The following is a 7978-nucleotide window of genomic DNA, read 5'->3' as shown; positions in this document are numbered from 1 at the left end:
TCAGGTTCCAAACAGACCGCGCGGCCATTGCTTTGCTTTACTTTGCTGGAATGTTTAATAGTCGGGGGAATGCGCCACCGCTTAGCTGAATGAGCAGCCCAAAGTCGAGGAGGCTCCGCAACTTTGCACGCTACAAAATAGGCGATTTGAGGCTATGTCGCGATAAAAAAAAAGCTGTTGTTGGATCTCGCGTATGATATATGACGGGCCTCAGCCGCGTGGTCAATGGGTTGATGTGATTTTTTTTTTATTAAGGAAAAGCCTTATATGTCTCGTCGTTCAGACGACCTTCAAAGTTCTTGAGCGGAAACACGTCGAGTCACGAAAGGTACTAAAACCGGCGACACGAAAGGTAGAAGAACCCTTATTATTCAGTATTCAGCTGCACCAGAACCCTTTTGGACCAGGGCGGTCGTTAACGAAGGAGCGTCGCAGGTGTTTTAGACTGAATTAAAGTTTCCAACACCACCAACACCATCATAGATATAACAAAAATAAAAGAAAAACACACACAGAAAAAAAAAGACTTTTTCCTCCTCCCGGGGGGCGTCGAACCAGCGACCTCTCGTTCCGTAGGCCGACGCGCTACGCCTGCGCCACAGGCGGAGGACTGTAGAGGATCGCGTAAATTATGAATTAGGCTTTAATGTATCGGCTACTGCCGACGCATCGGCTACATGCGGCGCCAGTTTCTTTACACGCAGTGTTGACACTTGACAGATTTCTGTCAAAAATGTTCTCATTCAAGTTCATACGCAGTGTTCGGCACTCGACGATCTGTTAATTTTAATGTGTACTTTATATTTTGAAAAAAGTTCGCCGCTTATATTCGTTCTTCGAGCAACTGCGTCTGCAAAAGCTTCGAATCCAAATCCAAATCCAGTTGTGTCGTACGCTTTGTTGCCTCGGCAGCCTCACCCTTCCTCGTGGAGTGTTTTCGAGGGTTTAGATATTTCGGTAGGTTTCACTTGGTTTTGCGAGAACGGAGAAATAAGCGACGGCCACAGGGCTTTACTTAAAAACTGCAATCCTTTGAATGTGGTCGATTTCGAGCGTAGGACAGCGTACAAGGTGTCTTGGGACGGTGACGCGAACACTCGAGGAGGCTATTACGACGCCGAGATGCTCAAACTGACGGGTGAGTGTGTATTTTATACCATCCCAAATTGCGACGTAGCCACAAACAATCGCCGTTTTCTATTCTCCTTTATTGCGACTGTAATTAAAAGTGAATATTGTAAACGGCTTATATGAGGCACCAAGCTAGGCAGATGAATGCATGGGCTGACTAATACTTCAGTTGAACGTGTGAACTGAACTGCCTTGCACGTGACATCATATGGCACCCTACAAGCCGCCGTTGCTCCTGTGCCTTAGGTCCGCCCTAATTTGCTCGTACTTCACCGTTCCGAGTTTCACACTCCGAGCGTAGTAACTAAACGAAGCATAGCGTACAGTAGCGCAACACACCGAAACTGTCGGCGAGCTGTATGAGCCACTTCCGACCACAGTTTTATGACGAACCCAGCATCTCGCGGATTCCAAAATTATTTTGAAGATAAATTAATTAAGGGCTCTGTAAAACGGTAAAGTAAAAGCCAAAAAAATAGAAACGAAATGCGCGGCGACGTTAGGAAATTTTCACGAATGTTTTAATATTTGTGAAAGGTTTGAAGACTCGCTTCGACCAGATATGCTGAATGTTACTTTGACCGATCTATTTATTGAACATGCATGCTGTTTAGATTCAACTGAAAGACAAGATTCTTGAACTCGCTTGTCAAAACAAGAATTTCTCAAACTTGTCAGATATCATGGGTTTCCGTCTTCCAGCGCGGGACGGAACTTGTTGATGTGCTACTCCAATACTGGCACACCACCGTTCAATAAATAGCACATTAATTAGTTTTCAGGCGATATGCATGGACAAACTTTTTCCACAACATTTTTGCTTTCCAATCGAAGTATCTTTATTCGCAGGGCTGTGCATTCTACAAAGGGCAGCGATCGGAGTGTCCTCTCATCCCTACAACTTTTCTGTGGCTGTACCATCATAGCGCTTTTTTTTTTCGTCTTCAGGTGAGATTCAGGAACAAACTTTTTCCGTAATTCTAATTGCTGTCCTGGCTTTGAAATCAAATCATTTTACTCGCCTGGTTAAGCATTCTTCAACTGAAATGAGGCAGCGATCCACTGCACCCCTCGTCTCGGCGGCGTTTCTGTCAGCGCGAAGAAATGACTTGCACTTCGAAAAATACTCGGTGCAAAAGGAGCACGCTCGAGTGTCAGTCCTTTGGTGGCGCTTCTGTCGATTTAATGAACAGAGCGCCAAACTCTTGCGCTCCGCAGCACAAACTTAGGCGCACAATCGTGGCTGATTCGATGTCAAGTCATGCGAGTCATACAATACATGGCTTCCATTGATGTTGCATCAGCTGCATTGCTTCCTGACCAATTTATTTATTCATGATCACAAATGTACAGTCGGGGACATAAGTCCCCAGGACGTGCTAGCTGCGGCTGAAACCCATTGCTCTGCCACCTGCCAGCGGGTCGCCTGGTTTCGAGATCACACAAAAGCTCATGTGCGTCCTACTCTGCCTGCAAACATGTGCGTTTCCTGCTCTTCTGCGGCACAGCACCTAACTAGGAATCGGGCACATGGTACTGCCTCGGAGATAGCGCTGGCGGCTGACGAGCGTCTGCTATACATTCCAAAACTCGAGATACCGCCTGGGGCATTGCGCCGCATTTCGTCGTGTCAGCGCACCTTGTTTTATAACCAGTTCAGCTTATCGCTTAATTGAGCTGCCGTGACATCTTGCTTTATCGGTGCCATGTCAGTAAGCATTACCTCCGAAGTGGTACCACGCGCCCGATTCCGAGTTAGGCGCCGCGCCGCAGCGGAGCGGCAAAGCGCACACGTTGGAAGGCACAATAGGACGCACATGCGCCCTTCTGTGATCTCGAAACCAGGCGACCCGCCGGCAGATGGCAGAGCAGTGCGTTTCAGTCGCAGCTTGCGTGTCCTGGAGACTTTTGTCTCCGACTGTACCCACTAGAAACCCAAGAGGAAAGGGCAACTGAACTGGCCAGGCGCAAACAGGCAGCTGGAGCATCTGCAAGTTCACACAAAGCTGCACCTCCCTGGAACGTCAGCCCTTGTGCCTTCTAACGCAAAGCAGTTTTTGTGGAAATTCTGTCACTAGAATATCATTACCTGTCTATGTAATGTGGTACAGCCTATTTTTCTGGGAGTGTCCAAAAGCTAAATCTTAGCGCTAATTTAATTTTTAGATGCGGTTTATGTCAGGACAAAAGCTGAAAGTGACGATGTTGCAATGCTCTCAAAAGCAGCGCCAGCCACATATGGCTACCAGCGACCGAAACGGGCACACAACTGACCGGTCCAACTGATGCAGAAAGAGAGCTGGTCGTGCACAAAATGTGGGTGTGGAAAGCAGCTTGGGAATCCCAACACTCTGCGTAATGTCATGTTGAGTCCTTAACATTTATACTTCCTCGGTATTGCTCTGTTTGACCACTCAGTCAAGGCTTTGCACTTTACCAAGCCTTCTTTATTTAACAAAGTGACAAAGTGGGAGTGACAAGGAAAGCAAAGAATCAACTAAATCACAAAAAAAAAGAAAAATAGCACAGGGATCCAGTTTGAGGCCGGCAACAGTGTGTTCTCATGATTTGTTGATGAGAAATGCCATGCTTTCTGCCTACACCCCAATTTGCGTGAGTACTTCTGCTAGGGGGCACACCGGCAGAGCTGCTAGAAACACCTTTCTTTGACTTACCCTGCTCTATCAATTGCAGGACTACCTGCGGCTCGGCTGTTGATGCGGGAGGTGCTGTAGGGCCCTACTGCCTAACACGTAAGTCATTTATGGCCTGACCTCTGGGTACTCGTATGTTTACCGTACTAACAGAACCTATGCTTTAGCATTGAAAAGGTAACTTTTTAATGAACCTGCAGTATATGAAAGAAGTTTGCTGTGCGGTGACAGAGCCGAACATGTCATATGCAACACATCGCTTATATCTTGCATAAAGGATATTCAGTCATAAAGGGTGGAAATAATAATGCTGAGAAAGAAGGCATCAATGGCAAAGAGCTCTCTACTCTACTGTTGTGGCTGCGCTCTGTTGCTGAGCAGGATGACCGAGGAATGTCCTTCCTATGTCATGACTACGTAGCAAGTTCCCCAACGTAGCTAGATTACCTCCCAAATAGGCTCCACATGCATCCACCAGGTGCACATTGAAATATTGCTTGATTAGCTTTAAAATTAGTTTGCTTGTACCTTTCAGCGAAGGACTGGTCTTCTTGAGGTTATGTTGTAACATGCAACTCATTAAAGCGGTAAAATGAGCGCTGGAATTCGGTTTCCGTACCTTTTTATTGTGAAATTGTTTTTTTCAGTTGCTGACGAGGACATCCTTGCAAAGAATGATGGCGTGGATCCTAGCATCAGCCTCCAGAATAAGGATGGAATGGTAAAATAAAAAAAAAAAACTTTTCACTTTCATTCAGTGTATGATATACATTAAAAGAGTTTAGGATAGTGCTGGGGCCGCCAGTGTGACATGGAGTTAGAGACGCAGACAAAACTACGAAAGTTTAAAGTCGCTGGAAAAAGGAAAGGGGCGGGGCTACTTTTAACAAGAAGCAATATGGAGGGAACAGTTATTTCCATAGAGGACAAGTATAATGGGCGATAACAACAAATGACACTATGCATCAGAAGGTCCTTTCCACTGCTAAGCAAAAATTAATACCCGATTCACTAGCCAGTCACTGCCCCTGACAACCGGTATACGTATACGGTTGAAAGTCTTTCTAGAACAATAAAGGAAACAGAGTCACTCGACGCATCTATGTGGCAAAAAGCATTCCAGGTGTATATATGTAGTGTGTTGCCAAGCTGCCAAGACTGTGAGCTCTTTCTAAATTCTAGAACTCTTTTCGTCTAGGGGACACGCGTCATGGGGACACGTTTTCCAGGGAGCCGCGAGCTGCACTTGGACCCGCAAAGAGCCGCGTGCGGCACGCGAGCCTCAGTTTGGCCACTCCTGAGATAGTGTAAGCACAGTTGATTAAATTGATTGCAACAAGAAGTCACTAAAACATTATTGTAGCCAGTCTCTTAATTGTAGTTACAGCCAGGGCCTGGAAAACATTTTATTGGCATGCTCACCTGATGGAACTAAGGGATTACGAACCTGTTTCATGCAAATGCCATGAAGCTTTCTAGGCCCATCAGCTTCGCAGACGCCCATGAAGATAGGAATTCGTGGGTAGTGCTGTCTTAAATTTAAAGGCCTAAAATTCATTAATGTAATTATTTTATTGAATTTTCGATGCATCTTGGAGTGTACAGTACCACTCTGCGTCAACGACTGGTATATGTGAAGCTGTTTCTCGCTTTTGTTTATAACCGATCCATGTCGGGCAAGGTGTGCACGTCAACCAGGAATCCGGGCAACATGCGGAAAGCAGAGTGCGACTCCATGTATTGCAAGATCACTGCTGCTTCCATAGGGCGAGTGGAAGTGCTTTTGGAGAGGTCGGTGACCGGCACACTCTCCAACAAGGCAAAGGCAGCGAGGCAAGAGAAGGCGTTTGCCCCACTCACTCAGCGTAAGGTGCAGGCTCTCTCATTAAGCAAACATTTTTAAAATCTTGATATGAATCTCGCGGAGTCGTGTAAAATATTTCATGCTAAATTTGTATCAACAAAGCCGACACAAAATTTATATTTTGAAACACAAAGAATGCATGAATGTGCATTTATTTAGGCAGAAAATATCTTGCATGCAATTTAAACGATTCTAACACGCCCCCTATAGCAACACACGGTTATAATCAACCCACGAATGTTGAAAAAATGAATTAATGTCGATTCTACTGCGCAGATAAATGTCGATTCTACTGCGCAGATAAAATAATCACGGCTGAACAACCTACACTTTGTGGAAAACATTTTATCAAATGCACATACTCGGAAAGTGCCCATACTATGTGCTGTTGAAGCCCTATATCAAAAACGTGCAAGCACAAATTCGGTTCCTTTGTCATTCCAACCAAGCTCGCAGGTCACCGTGGACCACACCGAAGACACCACCAACATCACTCGGTTTTCTGTTTTTGCCAACGCAGTTACTTTGTTTTTTAGAGGTAACCTTATAGTAAAATCGGTTTTACTTTTCCAAGGCTGAAACACCATTCCACGAGATCGCAAAAACAAAAAGCGAATTTGGATTCAGATTGGATTGAATTTGAAACATGTGTTGATGGTGATGGGGCAGGCCACTTTGCACAGTTTTTTCAGCATTTTGTTTAGTTTTAGTTTTTGGGTCCGATTGTAACATGCATGTAATTTTGAGCTCCAGTTTTTGGGTAAAGTGCGGCTGATCCCTGGCAGCAGCAGGCAATCAGCCACCCGGAGCCTTGAAATCATACAGTCGCCGATCGTGGCCTCCTTCCCACTATCAGTTGTGGAGCACGCATTCGTATCAGCTGTCGCAGCGCGTAGAGGTATTCGGAATACCCAAACATTTTCACGTCGTATACAATGCACTTCGGCTGGGGAATTTGCGAATTTGTTTTATTCCAAAATTCGTACCAGTTAGTATCACCGAGATTTTACTGTAGAAGGTTGTTTGCTAACACCTGGACGTGTGATGGGGGTACCCCGCCAAGAATGAGTCAATCATAACAGATAATAACCGTTAATAATCGCACATTTGTATTTTGAACATATAATTTTATTTTTCGTTCTAAGCAACAAACTCGAGCAAGTGCTCTAAGAGAAGTCAACGGAGAGCTCGATGCGTCGTGGGCTATGCGGCAAAGCTGGCGTGGCTACGAGCTGTGCCGTTCGGGTGCATAGTGGTGGTGTAGACGTGTTACAGCCTAGCCATTTGAAACACTTGTGGGCTTTAAGTGGACCAAAGCGGACTAAGCCGTCTAAGCGCCTATGTGTGAGATAAGTAATGTCAAGGTCATCGCGTTCAGGGCGAGATTACTCCAACAGTTGAGTATACCTCCAAAGAGCGGCGCTGCGTCGATGTGTAGTGCAGCTACATAGCGGTTTTTGCCATGTCACGTCTTCGTTCAAGATCCCCAACATTGCTAGATTACCTCCCAACGAAGCTTCGGAGGCCTCCACCAGGTGCACATTGAAAGACTGTTTAATTACCTTTAAACTTAGTTTTCTTGTGCCTTTCCACGGAAGTTTGTTATTTTTGAGGTGATGCTGCAACATAGCCCAGATGCGAGCTAGCAAATGAGCGCTGGAATTCCGTTTTCATACCCCTTTAAGATCTCCTGTAAGCTACATTCTGGCATTTGTGTAAATTCTTGTGGAGGCACACTTCTTCGAAAAGCACCAACTAATGCCTAGAGGAATTTAATTTCGGCATTAGAAAAACTTGTTTGTTTTGCTTTGTTTATCTACTTATTTTTTCTTAGTGGGGAGACACATGCATCAGATTAAACTTCAAAGCAGCATGTTGAAGTAAAAGAGAAATGGGCAACAATGCAGGAACAAACATTTCATTGTTTTTAATAGCCCATGCTACGAAAGGCATTCGATTCTATTGGCTATTAGTTTCAAAAAGAGAGGAAACATAAACTAATCCTCTTAGCATTTGCATTTAATTTTCTTATGGTCATAATCTGCTTGCTGACATGTGTATTGCAGGTTTGAAATGCACCTTTCATAATGTATGCCAACTCTAGGGAGGTAAATGTTGTGAATTCATTTTAACCATCAATTTCTCTTCTTTCTTCAGGTGCCAACCTAAAGATCACTTTGTTCTGCAGATCTCAGATTGTTAGATTGGATATGGGCATACTTATGACTACTGTCGTGAGTGCTCTAGAAGCAAACATCACTTTATGCAATAAGTAAAGGAATAATGGCTTGGAGACTTTAAAGAGGTTAAATAAAACGAGCATTTCTAT

The 7978-nt window shown here is 44.7% G+C and overlaps 1 long non-coding RNA gene across 1 annotated transcript; it reads left to right on the top strand.

Annotated features, from left to right (window-relative positions):
• The first annotated feature begins 1054 nt into the window (after window positions 1–1054).
• On the top strand, window positions 1055–4462 carry LOC115324377. Its single transcript, XR_005715466.1, has 3 exons — window positions 1055–1138; window positions 3826–3884; window positions 4433–4462. It is a non-coding gene; the product is annotated as an uncharacterized LOC115324377 (long non-coding RNA).
• Window positions 4463–7978: the final 3516 nt, after the last annotated feature.

Source organism: Ixodes scapularis, unplaced genomic scaffold (assembly GCF_016920785.2).
Source record: "Ixodes scapularis isolate PalLabHiFi unplaced genomic scaffold, ASM1692078v2 PGA_scaffold6__148_contigs__length_123643588, whole genome shotgun sequence".
Lineage (NCBI taxonomy): Eukaryota > Metazoa > Arthropoda > Arachnida > Ixodida > Ixodidae > Ixodes > Ixodes scapularis.
The sequence above is the reverse complement of the archived record's forward strand: the minus strand, read 5'-3'. Positions and strand labels throughout refer to the sequence as shown.